The sequence below is a fragment of the Gossypium raimondii genome, chromosome 2 (genome assembly GCF_025698545.1).
Source record: "Gossypium raimondii isolate GPD5lz chromosome 2, ASM2569854v1, whole genome shotgun sequence".
NCBI lineage: Eukaryota > Viridiplantae > Streptophyta > Magnoliopsida > Malvales > Malvaceae > Gossypium > Gossypium raimondii.
In genome coordinates this window covers 4,025,286-4,049,915 of record NC_068566.1, presented here as the reverse complement: position 1 = coordinate 4,049,915, position 24,630 = coordinate 4,025,286, and positions in this window count along the sequence as shown.

Below are 24,630 nucleotides of genomic sequence, written 5' to 3'. Positions count from 1 at the left end.
CATTCTTCAATTCCTATATTGGTCCTTAAAGTGTTTTAAGTCAGATGATTTCAAATGTATCATACAGCATCTCATAATAAAGTATTAATCGTCATGATATCGTTTTTTGATGAATTGAGGGTTTAGCGTCTAAATTTGACCCAAAAAAATTTAGGGATCAATCTAGGAATTGAAGTATTGTTTTAGGGGTAAAAAATAATTGTTAAAATAAAGGTTAATTCACTAGGCATTCTCCCACTATTCTGCATATTCTAAATTGGTTTGTAAAATTTTAAAACGATCCGGTTATGACCTTGAAGTGTCACCATTGTATGAATCAACAAGGGGTAGGTAACGGCTTCAATCCCTTTAATTTGGTGAAATTGTCTTTTAGGTCCTCAACATTTGTAATTTTATAGTTAATAAAATGGTGAAAATTTTGTTTAAGCCCCCAAAATTTTACAATTTAATTTTCCCCTCCGACTATAAAATTTGTAGCTTCAACCCTATCAATTATATCTCTCCATGAGTCTGATTGTCAACTTAAACATTAAATGTGAATTTGTAAATCTAACGTGGGTCAAATTATTAGGAAAAGATCCACCTCGTATTTAAGTAAAAAAAAAGAGTACTAATAATCCTTCAAGTTGAATAATGTAATTTAACTACGGTGCTTTGGAGTTTAGGCGACGACTTTTACATCACAGATCATCTTCCATTCCTTACATAGTGCAAAATTTTGACTGATTTTTGGGTTGAAAAAGAAAAGAAAAAGGAAAATTGCTCAGAATAAGCCAAAGAACCAACCACCTTTCTTATTAGGGTTGATAATTAATACCCTTTTGAAAGGGACAGAAGAAGACAGTCCTACATTTTTACTTAGGAAAACCAAACCTTCATCTAAATTGTTTGGACATTGATAATATTGGTGTTAGAAAATATTTTTGAAGTAGTCGAAATTAAATTGTATATTTTATGATAATAAAATATAATTTTATTATTATAATACTTTACATATTTATAACTTTTAAAGGATTAAATTAAAATTTTATTATTTTTGAAATGATAAAATGTAATTTTACCATTACTAATTTAAAATTTTATAAATTATAAAATACTTAAATAAAAAAAATTCATTTTAGGGAACTCTTAAACATTTTTGGAATTGTCAGATAAATGAAAAGAATACTAATAATAAACCTAAACATTTTGCCTAATTCCACTACTAGTTGGGTTAGTTTGACCTAAAAACTAAAAGGTACTTTTGGTTACTACGATTTCAATGGGTAAATGAAAAAGTTGAATGGGAATGGTATTCAGCGGCTGTTTTTGACTCCCTTTTTTTGGGGTTTGACCTTTGTGGTCCATTATTACAGTATACATAGCTTATGCAGAAATAACAAAACCCGATGTAAACAAATGGTTTCCAAATTAAAGCTGAAAATTCAATGGATTCACTCTTTTTATGCTAGAAGTTACAATGTTCGATGTGGGACTTTAGGCTGGGTTCTCACTTCTCATTGAATTCTCAAATATAAGTCATTTGTCAGCTCACCTACGCTAATTTATTATTTCACTTCACAAAATCGAATTAAAATTTTTAAAATATCACTATATATTTAATATTAAATTTCAAATAAATAAATTTAGAGCTAAAAATTAAATTTTGGGCTAAAAAGCATGAAAGATAAAAGAAAATATTGAAAATAATCAAAATGTCACAAATATAGGCACGATATATAATTAAACTTTCAACTTCAACTTTTTAGAGGAGATGGATAGAGATTGTTCTACTGGATGTGTCAAAAAATTTAATGCATAAATTAGGAGTCGTAAATTGATTTTAAAAATCTAGAGTCAAATTATACTTCTTACTTTGAAAAGATTACAACATCTTAAATTTCTTTAATACAGATAAAAATCCTCTGACTATTCTCTTTGATGGAGTTTCAATTTAATGGTTGTTTAGACTTGATCTTTGAAAGATGTGGTTTGCTTCAAGGGTCATCGAGACTTAATCGTAAATTAATAATATTCGCTTCAAGGGTTGTCAAGACTTGATCTTAAAAATGGGTTTAGGGAGAGTTTAGATCCAAAGGTCGTCAAGACTTGATTTTGGATGGTTGAACCTGCTTCAAGTGCCATGATGGCTTGCTCTTGAAATAGGTTCTAACCTCCTTCCTTTAGTTGAATCGAACTGATGCATCATTCTTCAAATTTTCTTCAAGTTCTTGAGTTTCTTCAGATACTTTTGCAGAAAATTTCTGGACTTCTTGAACTGGTGATGTGTGTTGAATGGTTTAGAGGTGACCCCTTTTTATAGTGCGAGTCGGTCGAGTAAAAGAGAGTTCTTGAAGAATTTAACTTCTTCATTTGAGTATTCTACAAAAATTAAGCTCTTTTTTATTTATTATTTTTCTCATATTAATAAAATTAATTAGAGATAAAATCATTCTTAAAAAACATGAGTTTTCTTGTAACACCTCTAACCCATATCGGTCGCCGAAATAGGGTTTCAAAGCATTACCGAAGTTTATCGATCAAACATGCAAAATTCTCAAACATTTTGTATCATCAAAACAAGTCATCAAAGCATCATTTTAATCCAAATTATAAACATACCAAATCCAAATCAATTTGCCTAGTTCATGAGCACTTAAACATAGAATTAAATTCACATGCACCTATCTAGATTTAGTTCAATTTACCATGCCATAATGTGGCTTCAAAAATAAACATATATTTATATGTATAAAACCAACCAATATTAAACTTATAATCTCATTTACATCCAATCTGCAAAATAACTATTATCTAGATAGCCTAGGTAGATGCCGACGCAAAAGAGTAATCATCACCACATTTGAGTTCGGGAGCGTTGTTGGATGCTAAATCGGCGATCAAAATTGAAGTACCTAACCTGCGCACGGAAAACAAAACTGTACGCTGAGTAAAACTCAGTGGTATTTCTATAATCCGAATATTTAAAGACAAGATAATATAATATGCATATTTTAATTATAAGCACATTTGAATATTTAAGACCACATTTATTCATACAATGGCATTAGCCATTCAATATTCAATTTATAAATACATCATTTCATATCATTCTCAAATCTCATTGCTTGCTGTATAATAGCTTTTCACAATTTAATATATATCATTTAAACAACAATATTTTTCAATCCATATCCAATTCATGAATACGTAATTCATGTCACATACAATATCATCTAATATCAATCATAGTACTATTTTATTTAATTACCCCTATTAACACGACTCGGACTCGAACGGATACACGGATCCAACCAACACACCAGTTTGGCACCAGTGCCTCATCAGATAAATCTGAAGTAATAACTGCGCCCAACGCTATATAAATTTGGCACCCAGTGTCTCATCGGTTAAACCGAAGTAAATTGGCACCCAGTGCCTCATCGACTCAAAGTTGAAGAAATCTCTAAACTCTTCCAATCCTATGGCATGCCATCTATATCCGACTCAGCCCGATACAGTTAATAGGGTTTAATTTCACTTTCCAAATACAACCAATATTCAATTATCATATTTGCACATATATATTCATTTCAATTCAAATAATCAATATATTCATAATATATATCAATTCAATCCATTCAATCAACTTTTAATTCAATTCAATATCAAAGTGTCAAATACTCGCCTCAACACTTACCATATGCATTAAATAAAAAATACAACAATTAATAACTAGTTTCGAATTATAAAAATACAAACCAAGAATTTCAAGCTATTCCACGTTAACTTTATCTTTCCCTTTTTTAGTTGAGGATTCTGGTACGGCGTTAGCTACAGAATTAAAACAATTAAAATTCATCAATACAACACAATTCAATTTCATATTGAATATTTCAATTTTATTCAATATTTGCCTAAATTCTAATTTAGTGCCTAAACCGAGACTAATTTTTATTCTTCACAATTAATTCTATATTTTCATACAATTTCCACTTTAAACTAAATTTAACTCCCTATTTTTCACTTAAATTCCTAAATTTTGATTTTTTCACAATTTAGTCCCTATTACTCAAAATTTACAATTCATTCTACAATTTAATCCTTTTCATTTCTAACTTAAAATCTATCAATTTAATCTCTAAAACTAAAATTATTCAATATTAACAACACTTAAAAACTCAATAATTGTTAAAATTTCGACATGGATCGGGTAATACTTAACACGAGATTCCAAAAACATAAAGGTTACAAGAAAATTAGACTAAATTGACTAACCAATTGAACTTGAAATTTTAAAACCCTAAGCTGTATGTTCTTCTTTCTTTCTCTTTTCTTTTTCTTTCTTTTGTTTCGTTTTGCTTTTGTCTTTCTTTATTTCTTTTATTACTATAATATATATTTATTTAAATATTAAGTAAAACATATTATAATATATATTTTAGCTTTAATTTATTAATAATATATATAATAATAATTTTACACTTTATGACCTCATTAAAGAACAATGACATAATTGATTCTTTAGTCCCTTTAATTTTTTAATCTATAATTCAACTTTTACCTTATATGCAATTTAGTCCTTATACTTAATTACTCTTAATTCATGCAAATTCACTTAACCAAAACCTAATTAACTACACAACTAGCTTCGTAAATATTTATTAAAAATACTTACAAGTCCAATTTACAAAAACAGTCCGAAAATACACTTTTGACACCTCTAATTATCGGGTCGTTACATTTCTATAAAAGAATTTAATTTTATTGATTTATGTCTTTATTAACAAATTTCAATTTAATTAAAGAAAAATAATAATGACAGATGATGAATCCTGGTGGTATAAAATTTTCTCCCTATACATTTTGGTATAATCAATTAGGTCATTCCATTGTTGGAAAAATTGTAATTTTTTGGAAATTTTGAGGCATAATCTTGATTGGTAAAGGTGGAGAGTTCAATTATAAAATTATGGTTTTATATTCTACTCCATGAGACCTTTACAACGATATATCATATGCTCAAAATGGTTGAGTGATGAATGAGAAATTGATGCTCAAAGTAATCAACTTGTGAATATTTGTTGAGGAAAAGAAAAGCTTAGATCACACAATGGTTAAATATCAAGTGTGAGATGTGTATATATATGAGAACCCACTTTAAATATAATTAAATGATTAAGTTTGAAACATTGTCTTGTGCACGGAGGTCCAAACCTATTAGGGTTGAAGTGCGCACCTACACGATGCGGGCGATACAAAATGTTAAGCCAATACAAAATTTGATTTAAAAAGATGTATATCCTAATTTTATTTGATTTCTTCAATCCGTGTGATTTGATTTTAATCAAATTGATTTAATTGTTTATTAATGTAGATTTTTTATCCTTATTCATGAATATTTCTAAAATTCCTCTATATTGAATGCCTATAAAAGCCTAAGAATTCTTCAGTTTTTTTTGACAATCACACTCTCTCACACCAAGTTTATTTTGCTCTCCAAAATTTTCTCTTTTCCTCTCTGTATATTCCAACGTTTCGGTGATAGAAAAATGCAATGTTTGTTCGTTGATCACTGTAGAGGTGTTACTGCTTCGATCATTGTATTGTTATATCCTGGGAGACAGTTGACCAACGTTTCTCTAAGTATCGTAGGAGCGGCTGAATCTGTCTTAAGGAAACTGTGTAAAACATGTCTCAACATCTAGTAAAACTCGATTCTTCTTTTCAATTTTTGGTTTTCGTTATGTTATTTATTGATTTTTCGTATTTGATCATTTAAATATAAATTATTTAATTTAATTTATATATAAATATTTGTTTATTTATATTAAAATATGTATTCGCTAACGTGTTTTGTCCAACATCCATCAACTTAGTTATCAATTTTGTGAATTAAATGGTAGTTTGGATATGACAAGTCGCTATTTAAAACATATAGATCAAATCGTAAATATGTGTGTACATACTGCATATATAATTTAAATTTGACATTTAAAAAAAAAAGACAATGTGGAGGGCTAATTTTTTTAATGCGTTAAATTCAAACTGTCTACATTTACAATTTCATCCATATGTTTTGAATATACTATTTGAGCTTGCAATTAGCAACCAAGCTGTAAAGTCAAACCAGGAAAAGCCTCAGAGTTCTTCAACTACAAGATTGTTTAAATTCAATTACATCCCTTCAAAATCTCTATATACATTTGTTTTGTACCGTCAACGTAGCTCCTATCACTAGAATAATGGCATACACATTACACTGCCAACTAAGATTCCTCGCAAGAGCAAGAAATGGGCGACATTGTTATCACTTCCACTATCAATTAGAACATTAAAAAAATAATTAAAAAGAAAAAAGAGAGTAAAACATGATAAAGAAAACAGGACCAGACATTCAATTTTTGGGCATGCATGTTCCTCCAGAGTTTCAGTTTGTATTATTGACCAAGGATATAGGAGATAATTTTTAATTGGGTAAATGTGTTACAGAATAGGATGAAGATCTATCTAAAATTTTTAAAGAGGAGAGACCAATAGTTGAAATGGTTGACTTTAACTACCTTGATCTGCATACATAAATTATTCTCATATTGGAAAATTAATTGAAAAAATAAACAAGTTGTAGGCTCGAGACAAAGGCCAATCTCTAAGAAAAGAAAAAGGACCAAATATTGAGAATTTTGTGAGGATACTGGGACATGAATAGGGTCCCATATAAGAAAATTGTGTCTAGTGCCATTTGCCTATCATCAAATACCAATATGGTTCTTGGGTCACCCAAAAAATAGGTGAAGGGAAGGACTAATACGTAAGTTTGATATTTTTTAGGGTAAAATATTAAAATAGTCACTTTTATTTACTTTATATTACATTTTAGTCACTTATGTTAACATGTTGTAACATTTTAGTCACTGAGCCATTGATTGCCATTAACAGTGTAAGGTAAGCTAACGTGGTACGTTAAATCATCATTTCAAACAAAAATTTTAGGTTAATTTATACAATTGGTCCCCATATTTTTTTCGTTTTGAGCAATTTAAACTTTTTTTCTTTTTTGTTCTTTTAATTTTTTTTTCTTTATTTTCCATTCTGTTCTGCTTCTCCCTTTGTTTTCCTCCCTTCTCCATCTCTTTTAACGTAATTTTTCTATGTTTTTCATTTGTTAAAATTAGTCCCTATACTTTTATTTTTTTGAACAATTTAAGTTTTTCTTTTTATTTATTTATTTTCCTTTTCTTCTTCCCCTTTAGTTTTAACAAATGGAAAACATAGAAAAACTACATTAAAAGAGATGGAGAAATGAGGAATACAGAGGAAAAAGCAGAAGAGAATGAAAAAACAAAGTTAAAAGAACATAAAAGAAAAAAAATTAAATTGCTCAAAACGAAAAAATATGGGGACAAATTGTATAATTTAGCCTATAATTTTTGTTTGAAATAATGATTTAACGTGCCACGTCAGCTTACCGTTCCATTGTTAACAACTCAATGACTAAAATGTTACAACATGCTAATGTAAGTGACTAAAACATAACATTTCAAACATAAGTGACTATTTTGGTAGTTTACCATTTTCTTTAATATGGTACATATATTTGATAAAAGTTATACATTTTAATAGTTAAAGGTAATACTATTAACTTTTTAGTTTTTAATTCAATTTTAGAGTTAATTTGATGAAAATTCATAATTGGTTAATAACATTAGCAATTAACTCTCATTGAATCAACCCTAAAACTTGAATTAAATCAAATTAATCAAAGTTGAATTAAATCAAATTAATCAAGTCGCATTTAACAAATTAAACACGAAATAAATAATTTCACAATTAACACTAAATTTATTCTATTAACAAGATCATGAAAAATTCTAACATGATAATATTAACTATAAATTTTCATCAAATCAACTCTAAAACTTCAATTAAACACTAAAAAGTTAACATTGTTACCTTTAACTAGACTTGTCCATGGGCCAGGTCGAGAGCCTACCCGAAAAGTGGGAGGGTTTGGGTAAAAATATAGGCCTGAAAAATGGGTTGGGCAAAAAAAAGGCCCGTTTAGAAAACAGGTCGGGCCTCAGGTAATGCTTTTGTGGCCCGAGCCCAGCCCGACCCAAATATGGAACTGCTTTTTTTATTATTTTGTTGTTTTTTTTTCACTATTTTGCTACTATTTCACAATTATGTTGCTACTAATTTGTTGTTATTATTTGGAAATTGTATAACTCTTATTTTATTATTAATTTTGTTACTATTTTAGAGGTATTTGCTTATTAAGTTGCACATATCTTAGTGTTATTTAAGTATACATATTTTTAAAAAAAATTATTTTCAATTTGTTGAGAAATATTTATTTTAATGTTTTTAGTATTTTTGATGTATTATATATATTTTTAAAATTAATATGAATTGGGCCCAAGTTTTAGCATTTTTTATTCGGGCTAGGCTTAGACAAAATTTTAGGCTCATTTTTCAGGCCGGGCCTAAAATTTTAGTTGGGCCCAGCCCAACCCATGGACACCTCTACCTTTAACTATCAAAATATATAACTTTTGTCAAATACATGTATCAAATTAGACAAAAAATTACACAAGTATCACATTAAAAAGAAATATCAAACTTAGATACCAAATGATATATTAAGTCGAAGGAAAAACCGTTTTGATTATTAAAGGTGAAACATGTGATTAAGCTTTAAGAGTTTAATTAATTTTAAAAAAAAAATTAGAAATGAATAAGAATTTGAAAATTTTAGGGAATCTAATTAAAATTTTTAAAACTATGTTTGTTTTTCTATATATCTTATAAAGGAAAGGGTAAATTCCTTTTTCCTCAAAATCTAGAGGTGACATGTCTTTATCATATGAACAAAGGTGGAACTTTCAGACTTTATATAATCATTTGAGGATATGACATGGACATTAAGCTAGCTGTTAGTCACTATAAAAATTTCAGTCCAATGGAGAGGTTATAACTTAGATATGAAAGGTAGAAAAACAAGATTAATGGAGATAGATAGATCAAACAACATGCAACCATCGTTCCTAATAATATTATAAATACTTAAAATATTTATGATTGTTGAGTATTTATCTTTCTCTCTCTTGAATGGTGGTGTTTGTCTATTTATATTATCTGGGTAGTAGGTTCTATGCATATCAACATGTATCTCACCCTAGACTTAACACGTGTTTATGCAGTCTCATGCGCAATCTCATGTGTGATTTCGTAGGAGAACATAGGTAACATTGGTACCCATCCTACGGGCTCAATCTGTGAGATCGATGGAAATTGACCCATTTGACTCGAACCCATTCGAGTCTTAGTTCGGTGATAACAAAGATTATTATTTTAAAAAATAATAATTATATGAATTAATGGAATTGATGTAGCTTTGATTTACAAATAATAATGGATCAGATGAAAGAAGCAAATGTGAATGGAGATTGAGAATTGTATGCAAAGTCTGCTTGTCTTTATTAAAGTCATGCATTTGCTTCTTCATATCTCCACATGCTGTTGGATCCAATGTCTTTTGGTCCCATCAATCATGCTTTTAAATATTATATGATGTATTGATGGTGGGATTTTTAAATATCAAAGAGTAAAAATTAAAAAATTACATATCAAGTATGAATATGTAAATAAATGTTAGGTCATATCGAGAAAAACGTCTAACTTAAGTTCATCGTTTTAAAGGAAACGAGTCACTATGAATTTGAAAAACTCTTTTTTTTTAAGTTAATTAATACATCATTTACCATAATTAACACTTGATGATAAATTTAAGTAAAAATATTATTTTTAAGAAAGAATGAGTAAGCACTTATTCACAAAATTGATATGAATACTTGTTTTTAAGTTTACTCATTTTGATTAAATGATAATTAATACGTAAACCCTTAATTAATACATTGAAAGAAAATAATAAATTGAATCAGTGGTTAAAACATCGATAAAAGTAATCATGGACCGTCCTTAATTAAAACATCTTAATTAGTGTTTTCTTAATTAAGATAGAGAAACCAGAATTAGATGCATTCAATGAAGCAAAAGAAGTAAATGTGGAGGGTCAAATGATGATATGACTTAAAACTATAAGCTTTGGAATTTACAATTAATTAAAGAAAAAACATAAAAACGTGGAAGGTCAGGCAAACGTTAAATCAGGGAACAAAGTACTAGACAGCCGTCAAAGTTTATTTTGCTTATAAATCACCGCCAACCGACATTGATTTTTTAGTTTTTCTCTTTTCTTTTTTTCGGTAAGCATACACTTATACTAAACTATTAAATAATTTATGTTTTAATCATTTAATTTTAAAAAGTTATAAAATATCATTAATCATTAAGTTTTTAAGCTTATATTTTAAAATTTAGTCAGTGAGCTCTAAGTTATGATTTGACGATTGGTATAGTAGATTTGTACCTGTCAACAAGTTAAAAAATATAACTTAAATCTAAGTTGATCTGACGGTCAGTGTTCAAGATAAAAAAAATAGAGCTGTTTAGATTTTGGTTTGCATATTCTTGACTGTATTAGAGAGGGAGAAGGAGAGCTTTTGAGTAGTACATGAGGTGCGAACAGAGAAGGCCATAGAATAACGATTTTAACAACTCAGTGACTTTAATAAAAATTTTTGAATACTTTAATTGCCATTTTATAACTTTTTGAAATTGAATGACCAAAACGTAAGCTTATTAATAGTTTAGTAATATTAGGTGTAGTTTATCTTTTTTAAGTGTTCAAAGTTTGAAAATGTTAAATGTTGGGTGAAAGAGGTTTCAATGTAAATAGACTTGTTCATGTTTTATGCCTTGGGTTATTCAACCAAACTCGAGTATTTGTTTGAAATTTGAAAGTATTTGGGCAAAAAAAATATTAAGTTCAATAAGAGAGTTCAAATAAAAAATAAGGTCTGTTTAAAATATGAGCTAGACTCAGCACAAGCATTCAAAGCATAAGCTTGGCTTGACCCGGTATGTTTTTTAAGTTTGTAATATATTATATTATGTTATTTTAATATTTTATATATTTTATAACAAATAAAAATGAAATCTATAGTAACATATAATACTATATTGTAAACATTAAAAAATGTTAAGTTATATACCCATAAAATTTTAATAAATGAGAAATATATAATTTTCAAATATTAAATTAAAAATAATATGGGTGAAATTAAAATATACTTGAATTAGCCATTTATAAATATAGGCGTTTGAGAAAAATTTTAAACTCATATTTTAGGCGGAACTAAACTTTAGCAAAAAATAAAAGTGTATTCATATCATGTTTAAACCCAAATCGACTTATGAACATCTCTAAATGTAAATAAGTGATTCATAATTTATTAGATTGGGTGGTAAAAAATTAATTAGAAGTAAATTCCCTCAATAAAAACGGTTTTGTCTTTCTAAAATGTTATTAATTCGATTTACACCCTTTTAATATAATATTTTTTTACTTTGACCTCTCAACAATGAATTATTTTATCTCAATCCTTTAATAATAAATTTCTCCGAATTTAATGTCTCTTAAGCAATGACTAGAATTTAAATTTTATGAATAAAACAATATTAAAAAAAATTGCTCCTGTTAACTTCAAATTAATATAAATTCTTGGACCCTAAATCAGTAGTTAAATAGCATTTTAGTGAATCTAAAGGGTTGTAAGAAATACTAGGTAGTTTTGCATGCATGGTCTGGAGTTGGGGTAATGCCATTGCACAATTTGCTCTGCATTTGAATATGTCAGGTCTCTACATTCTTTTATTTCTTGATCAGAGGTGTTATCTTATCTCCATGCTCAGAGCATGCTACAGGATTATTATGGGGTTTTTCAGACCCTTCGAGTGATGAATTTAAAGGGTTTATCTATTTATCTTCTATCAACAAGATTCGAATTTAAGTGGTGTGCACACAACGTATTAATCATTTATGTAGAGGATTAGTAATAGGGGTGTAATTTTATTTTTTTAGGGTAAAAATGAAATTTTATTATTAATTTAAAATTTTATAAATTATAAAGAGTTTAAATAAAAAAAATTCTATTTTAAAAGGGGTTGAAACTCTTGCACCCCTTGTCTCTGCACTTGTATTTATGCTAAACCCTGTTGGCTAAAAAACTATCTATGCAAGAATTGAATTGCATTGATCTTGACGAGGTAATGTCAACTTTAAAGGTAATACCCATTTTTCTATGTTGGTTTTTTTTTTTTATATGCAAGTACAATCCAGTCTTTAATTAGGAGTTAGTAGTAGGGGTGTTTAAATTTCAGTTAAAATTGAATTGACCAACCGAATAGATTTAATTCAGTTAATCGATCTAATTCGGTCAGAAGTCAATTAATAATTTTTTGGAAGTTCAGTTATCGGTTAATTCGGTTCGGAATTTGATATTTAACTGAATTAATCAAAATTAATAATTAATAATACAAATTATATGTAGTTTTAATTCGGTTAATTCGAATAATTCGGTCAAATGAAAATTATTAATTTATTTTTTTGATATGTTTTATACTTGTTTTAACAAAAAAACCCACATAAATTTCGGTTCGGTTAATTTTTTTTTAAATTTCGGTTTGATTAACAGTTAAAGAGTTAAAAAGTTTGATTAATTCAGTTAATACTAGTTCGGTTCGATTAACTATTCGGTTAACCATTTGAACACCCCTAATTAGTAATGAAGGGTGTAATTTTTAAAAATTCAATTCAATTAGACCATTTCACATAAATTTTTTATATTTTTTATCATCAAAATATCATTCATGAAGAAAAAAAAGACTTTGATTCCTAATAATTTATATTTTTATCTCAAAATTTTTTAATAAAAAATTTCTTAATTTCGTCCCTGCCTCAACCGGAACAACTTTTGCATTGTCCAGGAAAAAGAAGTTTTAATTAACCAGAGTATAGAAAGAAAAGTTGTTCGGCGGAGAATTAGGCCCAGCGAACCAATAAGCGAAGGCCAGGCAAACCCATAAACATAAAGCCCAGGGAAAAAATTATGTCATTTAACATAAATTATTTAGGGTAAATTCAAGAATAGTCATCAAATTATTCAGTTGGTTCTATTTTAGTCATTTAACTTTTTTTTTTGGTTTTAATCACTTAATTTTTTGAAATTAAATATATTAGTCACCCTTTTGTTAGTTGCCTAATGGAAGTCTAACGTGAGCTTTGTATTATTGGTCTAATAACAAGTTTAGCCTTTTCTTGTTTACAAATTCTATCAATTTGATCTTAAATCTAAAAAACTAAAACGAAAGTTTACAGTGGTAACAAGATTTGTCATTTTAATCCTAATTATAATAAATATAAAATATATTTTAATGAATATATAATCAATAATTGTTAACTTTTACATAAAAAATTTAAATCAATTTTTAAAAAATAATCAATAATTTTCCAAGTACAAAATAATTTGTAACACCCCATACTTAGTCTGGTTGCCGAACACGAGCTATGGAATGCCACATTAACCACCCAAGTGACTCTCCATTTAAACCCAACCTACCCTTCAGCACACCACAAGTTAAAACATAAAACATGTATAGATTTAAGGAAAAACAAGCTTGCGAACTCACTTTGCTTGTTTCATAATATGTAGCGAAAGTAACATGCGAACCTACTTCGCTTGCAAGAACTTAACTTACTCTTTACTTGAAGTCATAAATACTTGAAGAAAGAAAGAAATAAAGAACATGCGAACCCTAAGTTTTGCAAAACAATGTACCTCGCAGAACACAACTATTCATCTATTTGACATAAGGGTTCGCACCCCTACATAGCTCGCACAATCTAAAACTTTCATGGGTAAGTTTCTTTAACCATGGTAAGTCTCGCGAACTACCTCTATGTGTTTGGATACTACGAGCATAATTCGCCGGGTTTCTCTTATAGCACATATCAAAATCCATTAAAGGTTCGCGAATAGCAATTCACCAATCGTTAAGGTTCGCACTTAGTATAGTTCACAACCTTATTACTTTGCAACAATTTTGGCGAACTTTGCAAAGTTTTGTCAGTTTTGAATACTTCATGTCCTTTCTTATGGCGAACACTATGTTATAAATAAATTACTTAAGAGTGAGCTTGTAAAATTAAGATAACATCAATAAAATTTGGTTTATATTTATATACTTAAAATCCAGATGTGTTTATAAAACATTGTCGTCTCGCAATTATAGACATAAAGAAAAATATAAGAAATTATAAAAATAACTAAGACCTAAAACAATTTGCGAAGTCAACAAAATTATATCTTTAAGCCCAAGCAGAATTCCCACATTGCCTTTAATATAGAGTTTGCTTGTACTACCTTTACAGCATGTTTACTTCGCCTGGATCACTCACTTCGCCGCTGCTCACTTTGCGATCTAGCTGTTTGTAGTGAATAGAAAAGATTGTGTGAGTTTGTAACACCCATAATGTAACAACCCGTTTTCAGTGAAATCGGAATAGTGGTTTCGGGACCACAAATCTGAGTCCGTAAGAAAAATTATTTTAATATTATTTCATGATATGCATTATAATAGGAATATCGTACAGAAATTTTGTTAAGAAAAAATTTACCGATTTTATGTTTAATTGATTCAAGGATGAAATTGCATAAAATGTAAAAGTTGAATTCTAGTAGCTAAAAGGATCAAATAACTGTGAAATTCAAAATTTGAGGTCCTTATATGACAAATAGACCATTAAAAGGATTTAGTAGATAAGTTTGATGATTCATCCATGGAAAATTAGAAAAGAAAAGGACTAAATTGGAAATTAAAATAATTAAAGATGATAATAAAATAATATCATCTTATTTCATCATCTTCCCAAATTAAAATACATGAAAACCCTAGCTAAGAAAAAAAATTCAAGCAAGCTTATTTGGCTTAATTAGGTAAGCAATCTTGTCTCGCTTTTTAGTAATTTTTATATTTTCAAATCGTAATAACCTAATCTAGCTATTTTGGGGATTAATTTGCAAAGTTATCAAAGTATTAAAATTTTTCCATGGATGAATATGCATGAATTATGAAGTTTTATGGTAGAAATGGAAAGGTTGTTGATAGATAAACAACTTTTGTAAAGGAAATTTTCATGAAATTCTAATTTAGGGACTAAATTGTAAGGATGTAAAATTCATAGAAAAAATTCTGAATTTTATGAATTTCATGGGCTGAAAATGTTATATGTAAAAATTGGATAGGCTTGGAATAATGATTAAATTGCATGGATTTCATTTTCTGAGCTTAGGGATGAAATCATCATTAATTAAAAGAATAGGGGCAAAATAGTAATTTTGTCTAGGATGTGAATTGGATTGAATTGAATATGAAATGTATTAAATTGAGCTAAATTTACTTGTATAGATTCGGATAACTCAAATACAAAGTTAGATCAAAGAAAAGGGAAGTGTCGGATTAGTAGACAACAAATCAACGAACACTTGTCAAGGTAAGTTCGTGTAACTAAATTGTGTATATTTATATGTTTGAATTGAATGTTGTATATGTGAATTGTATAAATGTCATATGTATGAAATTGATCACATATTCGATAATACCCGATAAATAATAAGTCTCGTTTGGATAAATGAGATTCGATGGATACATGGTTTTTGAATTGGCTGTGGTTCTGCATATATTGCGGGCACACCATAGCTTGAAAGAGCGTCCCGTTATTAGCTTTCATGAGCATCTCGATATATGGCCCTCTCGAGCTTCCTGTTGTATGATTCCTATCGCTTCTCGTTAATAACTCTTTGGAGCATCCTAATTGGTTATGATCCTGCATGTGTTGCGAACACACCACAACTCTTATGAGCGTCCCGATATATGGCTCTTCATGAGCTTCCCGATTAAAGGCTCTTTGTGAGCTTCTTGATTGATGGCTCTCCAGAGCTTCCTGATATGGCTCGCTTGAACTTCCCGATATATAGCTATTCGAAGCTTCTCGTTAATGGCTCTTTGGAGCTACCCGTTATTGGCTCGCATGAGCTTCTTGGTTATGACTCTTATGAGCTTCCCGTATTATAGCCTGGATAAGCTTCCCGATATATGGCTCACATGAGCTTCTCGTTCTATGGCTCGAGAGAGGGCTTCCCGATCATGTACTTTAACGAGCACTCTCGAATAGGAATTGACGGATTATAGATCCGTACACTTCGTGTGTACTACTTGTGTATCCATCGATATTTCAAATGGTTCAACGGACAAAGTTCTGATATAATTTAAGATGAATTCTGAATGAAATGTTACCTGTATACACCTAAAAATATATGGAAATTTGATATTTGATGAGCTCATCCCTAATTATTGATATTCACATGAAATACTTGACTAACATGTTTGATGAAGTTGTGTGTTTAGGCTATTAGCCAAATTTGCTTAGATGCATTTTTTTTGTATGCTTACATTAAATGTAAATGGATGGTAAGTTAATTTCCTATTATACGAACTTACTAAGCATTAAATGTTTACTCTGTCTTATTTTCTTTATTTTATAGTACTCGGAAGCTCATAAATTTTGGACGTGGGTCAGAGTAACATCACACTATCTTTCAGCTTGATTCGGTATAAATAACAAACTTATTTTTGGGTATAATGGCATGTATATGTTAAATTGGCCAAATGATGGCATAATAATATTTGGTTGAAACTAGCCATTGGTATGGTTTGTGTTTGGTATATTTTGGGATGTAAATATATGGCCTAAACATGTTTGATGTGTGTGTTTGAAATGGTTGAATGGTAGAAGTTACATAAGTATGTTAAGGGTTGCATGAATTGGTAAAATATACTTATATATATTTATATGGCCAATTAGGTAAGATTGAATACTTGGAAATATGGGATGTTATGACATGTATTGAGTTTGAAATTTTCCTGAATTAAAGGTCTTATTATGACTTGTAATGGTGCAAAATTGGTTGGTTAGGTTGATGCCAAGTTGGGTGAGAAATATGGCCTTGGAAATGACCTATTTTTGTCCACACAGGCAGAGACGCAGGTGTGTGACTCAGCCGTGTGTGACACAAGATCATGCACACGGGCGTATGGTTTGGTCGTGTGTCCCTTGCATCTTAAAAATTGAGAAACAGAATGCTCAGAATTGTTCACACGAGCAGAGACACGAGCGTGTGTGTGTCTAAGCCGTGTGTGACACACGACCTAACACATGGGCGTGTGTCTTGGCCTTGTGATCCCTGTACCTAATTAATGCAATTTAAATTGTTCACACGGCCGAGTACACGGGCGTGTGGCTTGGCCGTGTGACCCAAGTCAGTAAGCAACCTAAATTGGACACGGGCTAGGACACGGCCGTGTGCCGTATTTTGAATGCCCACATGGCCTGAGACATGAGCATGTGTCCCCTGCACCTAGGAAAAGTTTTGAAATTTTGCGAAAAATTTCTCTGAGTTCCCAGTTTAGTCCCGACTTGTTTTAAATGCATATTTTGGGCCTCGAGGGCCCATTTAAGGGACAATAAGATTGTTTTCGGATATGAATAGTAAAGGATATAAATTAACTGTATTTGATCTGTAAACTTCGCTAATGCTCTGTAACCCTGTTCCAGTGACGGATATAGGTTAAGGATGTTACACATAACCCGTACCCGTCGTCAGATTAGGGTTACGACGTATTATAGTACAATTTAGAACAATAAATAACAAATAGCATCAAGTTGCATATTTAATTAACAGAATTTCATAATAATTCAGATTGAAGTATTACATTCATTTATGGGCCTTAATCGAGCCTATGAGGACTCAAAATTTTTTCTTCAAAGTGTTGGACAAAATAAACATTTAAAAAGCCTTGAATTAATTTAAGTTTTAACAAGTTTTTGAAGTAAGAATGATTTCTACCGATACTTAGGTGGACAAATATCGGTAAAACTCAAAAAGGGAAAGATCTTGAAAAGGCTACCGATACAAGTCAAGACAATAGCCAAAGTTCAACATTGTAACACCGTAAAACACATCTAGGGCAACCAAAACATGCCAATTATGCTCACCTAAATTTAACTAAGTTGTCTTTCAAATTCACATCACATAGTACTTATAATCTTCATCTCTTAAATCAAACATACAAGCCACCATACACACACATTGAATTTGCTTACCTTCACCTCAAACACCATGCCTAGATCCAAACCAATTACTACCATTCATGATTAAACATTAAGCACAACTTAAGAGTTAGCATGACATACTGTAGGAACTTCTAAAGTTTATATCATCAAAAACATGCCAACCAACCAACACATAGCTATAAACTTATAACAATTTCATTAACCCTACTACATGCCATATAAGCCTAGTTGTTTACAAAATCTACCAAAAGAGTTCTCGGGAGAGAGTGAATCTTCGAGTTGATCCGATTGCCCGATTATTCACAAAATGTTATCTATAAGAAAACATAACAAAACACGAGTAAGCTTTTATAAAGCTTAGTAAGTTCGTTGATTAAATGATAAAGCTTATTGAATTAAACATCATAATTCAAATAATAAGATTAATAAACCGAGTTCCTGCCAACAAGGTTCTTAACAAAATTCTTGTCAACCACAGATCACAACAAGTGAGTTTTTACATAAACAAGTATGAGATCATTCATTATCAAGCCACAATGCTATCTGGAGATTCATGAATAATCTTTTAACAATTATATAACAAGACATTTAACGCAAGAACATTACCGATGAATGATATACGAATACGAGTACACGGTTAACCATCCAAGAACACGCCATACGCTCATGTGAGCTAATCCAATTGATAACACGCCTCGACACTAAGTGCCTAACCCGTAGGCTAACATCCACCCCCAGTAACATGCCAAAAAACGCTGCAATATAACAAAAGTCCGCAACAAATGCAGAACTTTGGTATATTTAGTGAACAGGAAATATACAGAAATCCTCATCACATCTCATATCAAGCCCATGCTGCGCACAAAATAATCTATTGGCATGCCAATCGTACTCTATCCTACGTTCATTGGCTCAGGAGCTATTGACAGTAACCAGTGTTTTATCAACCATTGTTTCAATTCTCGATTATCAAATATCAACACATTAATCAAAAATCAACAGATAAATTTAATTTAATATATAAATTAAAACATATAGAATTAACCGAACAAACTTACCTGACTAAATTGCAGCAATGACAAAGGTACAGGGACTATTCGATAATTTTCTCTTTTCCTCAGTTTTCCACTCGTTCTTGATCTAAAAGAATATTTTCATTCAATTAACTAATTTCAACAATAAAACTAACTCATTTTATGCAATTAAGTCCTTTTTTACATTTTTACAAAATTACCCCCAATATTTCATTTTTATGCAATTTAGTCCCTAGGTCCAAATCATGCAATTTAACCATTTTCTATTAAATCTAAGCTTAGCTGATCTGTTAACCCCTTCATTACAATCCATACTTGCTGTTATTTTGCATCAAGTCCTTGTACTTTTACTATTCTCACATTTTAGTCCTTGAACATTAAAATAAACAAAACTACTTTACAAAATAGTCCTATCTAGCAACCAAACTCAATAATTTTTCATAAAACTTCAAGAAAATACAAAACTCATCAATGGCATAACTCATAACATTTGACAGTTTTACAAATTAGTCATCGGGTTAACTAGATCAAGCTAATACGAACTCAAAAACATAAAAATTATTAAAAACAGACAAGTTTTCACTTACCTATCGAAGGGCCTAAGCTTGGCCGAAGCTTTCTAGTCCCTAGCTATGGTGCTTCGGCTTGGGGAAGAAGAACATAAGAAATAAAAATGGTATTTCTTTCTCTTTTTTTTATTATTTATTTTTACTCAACTTAGTAATGTTTTAAAATATAAAATTAACATATTTTTTTTACACTAAAGACAAATGCCACCACTCACCATGTTTAATTACGGGTTAACTACCATTTTAATCCCCCGCTCATGGTTTCATAATTAATTAACTCAAATAAACTAATAGTAATTAAGTTTTATGACTTTTATAATTTAGTCGTTTTTCTTTAATTACTAATTAATAAGGATCTAATAGCAATTAGCCACAAACTAGAATTCCACACCATTCATACTATTTGACATTTAAGGAGGGTCCAATTGCACAATTGGTCTTTCAATTATTTCTAATTATTTATTAAACAAGCTTAATTTCAATTTAATCCTAAACTAATTACGACTAAATGAGAAAATAGCCCCAAGATTAGTGGATTTAATCATGCCACCACCACTTGGACTTTTTGACCATGGTTTAATTACCATTTTGGTCATTTTATTATATTAAATCTATAACAATTGACTTTTACCTCTTTTACAATTTAATCCTTTTACCGTAATTAAGCAATAAATCATAAAAATTACCGGACCAAACTTCGATTCACATATAATATGACTCTGTAAATATTTAATAAAAATATTTACAACCTTAAATTACAGAAACAAGGTCCTAATACTTCGTTTTCAATAACCACTTGACTTTTGAATCAAACCACTCATGCTAACTTTTAATTCAATTGGTTAAAATTCCTCAAATCAGAATTCAATAAAAATTATTATTAACTCGTATAATTTAAATACTAATTATACAAACTCACTCATTAGATTTGTAGTCCCAAAACTACTTTTTTCGACACCACTAAAAAAGGGCTGTTACAGAGTTCTTGTGAACTTAGTGAATTTACAAGAAATAATAACCACAAAGAACGCACAAAACATAAGTTAAACAACAACTTAGCAAGGTCATATAACTTACGACTCGGTTTGCCATATTCACACAAAACCTAGTTCGCCAATACTTACTATTAGACAGCTTTAAAATGCAAAACATGATATTTCGGAAAATATAAACTTGTTCATATGTTCTTTATTGTTGGATAAGCAGATCTCTTTATAACGCCACAGAATGACTTAGTGAATCTTAACATGTCTCATAAGTGTAGCATAAAGCTAAGCACTTTCCAACACACCAACATGTCCTATTGAGTAGAGCTTGGCTCGGCACTCCCTTATCTCTCCAACCTGTCTTAGGCCTCTCGCCCAACACACAAAACATAAAGATGAGCAATCACAATCCTATGACATATTATATCCAACAAGTCATAATTTTTTCGTTAAAACAATTACTTAAAACATAATAATTGATGAAGAATTTAAGAGAGCTTTGTTGTTTAACAAAATATGATATTTCTAACGGAAAGGGCTTAATTTATAGACACTTAGTGTTCTAGTGTTCTTAAGATACCATAATTGTAGTAAAAGTAGGAAATAGTTACGTGTATGAACGGTGTTGTGCAAAGAAAAGTAAGTTTGCTTCCTAGTTTTGGTATAATTCCCTTTTAGCTACTCTTGTAACACTCTTAACCCGTATTCGATGCCGGAATAAAGTACGAGGTATTACCAGAACACATACACTTTTAACCATATTAAACCGAGTTGTAAAATTTCATCTAAACTAAAACTTTCAAATTGTTATTCTTGATTTGCTAATTAGGGTTTACGTGGCCCAATATACTCACAATCTTTCACTTCCTCATTGTATGAATTTATAAATTTCCACTTACTTGTTGAATTCATCATGAGTACTTGAATTGATCCGTATCATTACATATTCTCACGTCGTCACATTTTCCTATTTAACTATTGTCATATATCAAATACTCAATATCTCATAAGCTAAGTGTCACATATACATTATCCATTCATCTCCCATACAACTATCAATATTAGCCACAAAGATATTACAAATTTTCTCTATTCGATGTTAAACCAAAACATGTTACTTCATTACCAACTAACCTTACTAAATATACGCCTTATACTAGCCCAAGTGTTTAATCATTCACCTATGACATAAATATATTTTATCTATTATTGCAGAATATAGATGTGCTACCCAAATCATAATTCACCTCACATAGTAACCGAGTTAATTTTTATCATTTGTCAAATAAATTACAAAACAAGTTATATAACAAAATATAGATACATTTTAAACCTCACCAATAAACAAATTCTCATGGCATTAAATAATCATCACGCATCAAAGACAAACATACTTGACATTTCCATCACATAAACCGAATTAATCAGTGCAACCTCAAAGGTATAATCATCCTTTTAACTTACTTAACCAAGTCAAATTATATCATCATCTCAAACATAGAATGACCCACCTATCATACTTCTCAATTATGTCACTTAATAGACCAAATATACCTAACCTTTATCATCAAGATTAATCCACAACTAAAATACATCCATATATCAAAATTACCACACACATATATATACCATGACTAAATTTCTTAAACATTTGATCAATTGCTTTTTAATACCGCAATAATTCTTTAAATACCAATACATATTTACCATTCAATTTACCATTGACCGATTATAATCGGGCATATAACCATTATACACAATTCATTCATATATTTTATTATCCTCCTCCTCCTCTCCATTCCACATCTTTAATGTATATAACACGCTTAATAACATTATACATAATTTCATTACTCACTTATATGTAAATTTAAAGCTGTCCATCTGATTCAGAGTCACTAAACTATTTTATTCCGGAGCTACGGAGCTCCAAATTAAAATCCGTTAATTTTACCTAAAACTAGATTCATATATATTTTTACCATAAAAATTTCAGAATTTTTTACTTAGCCAATAAGTACAGTTTATTCTTTAAAGTTTCCCCTGTTGCACTGCTCCACAGTTCTGACCTCTCTTTACTAAAACTTGATTATTTCACTGTGTAGAATTTGGATGGTATTCCCGTTTATTTCTCATGAAAATAGACTCGTTCAGGATTCTAAAAATATAAAGTTTAATGCATAATTAATTTTTTTACAATTTTTAATGATTTTCCAAATTCAGAACAGGGGATTTTGAAATTATTCTGACTCTGTCTCACAAAATTTATTATATCTCATGATTTACAATTTCGTTGCTTACACCGTTTCTTCTATGAGAAATTAGACTCAATAAGCTTTAATTTCATATTTTATTCATCTTATAATTCGATTCCCACGATTTTTGGTAATTTTTCAAAGTTGGCACACTGCTGCTGCCCAAAACTGTTTTAGTGCAATATATTGATTACCATTTTGACCCTAAACTTTTAACACATGACAGTTTCGTCCCTAGGCTCAAAAAATGGAATTCTTGAAATTTAATCCTTGATCCAACCCTAATAATTCTCATACATATCAATAATAACCCATGGATTCCATGAAATTTCAGAACTTTTCCACAATTTCAATACTTTTCAACTTAATCCCTAAAACATGTTTTCATCCAAAATTCTTGAATAAAACACCTTTAAACATCCATTAACATATCAATTTCATCATCAAATAACAAAAATAATATGAACTTATCAATGGTATCTTCCTAAACTTTCAACAAAATGAGAAACTAGTAGAATACTAAGTTGGACCTAATTGTAAAAGTCTAAAAATATAAAAATTTCAAGGAAAAAGTAAGAAATACACTTACTTGAAGCTAAAATATGGAATACTAGCTCTAAACCCTCTTCCATGGCTATTTTCCACCGAAATTTCAAGAAGAAATGGTCTTAAAATCCTTAAAATAAATTTTGGCCACATAAACTTTATTGTAATTCCAATTTTGTCCTTAAATACATAAAAATCTTTGATTTTTTTAACGGTATGCCGTCTCTGCCACTTAAGTTGGTCCTTTTACTCTTTTAGTCCTTTCTTATTTAATTGTTAAGCTATTTAATCACTTTAGCAAGTTTTGCATCTTTTCAATTTAGTCTTTTTTAATTAATTGACTGCCGAAACGTTAAAATTTTCTGACGAAACTTTAACACTACTATATTGACACTCCGTAAATATTTTTAATATTTATGGCTCGATTTATAACATCGAGGTCTCGATACCTCTTTTCCTCAATTTCTTGACTTAATAAATTTTTATAAAACACAAATTACTAATTCAAAAATCTCTTAAAAATCATATTTGACTCGTAATTATTAAATAATAAAATTTACGAGCTTATTTTCTGAATTTGGTGGTCTCGTACCACTGTTTTCAACATTTCTAAAAATCGGGCTATTACAACTCTTACTTTTGACTTTCGGCCTAAAATAATTATCACAGCTTGCCTGACCTACTAGCGATCTCAGTTTGCTGAATCCACTGGCGAACATTAGCTCGCCAAACCAACTTTCGAATACTAACTCGCCAGACCTACTGGCGTATACCATCTCACCAGACTTGTTGGCGTAACCATCTTGCCATACCTACTGGTGTTATACCGCCACCACAATATGACATGTGGCAAGTTATTGGAAAGTCTGTAAGTGACCCTCCATTTGGAGTGGCCCGCATATAATCCTCAATTAGGAATGGTCTGTAAGCAACTTTCGCACCATCAGGTAACTATTTGTGAATCCTGTCTAAGTTAGCTTAGATATAGCTCGCTACACATCCTTCGCTAGGACCACTAAGACATAATTTCCTTGTACAACCCCAAGGACGAGAATGTTAAAGCAAGACCACACAGTACACTTTATGGTGACAACTGATTTGCAACGACACTAGCACCTAGCTGACTTGTACAACCATGTAGGACAAAGTACTGTCACGTGACAT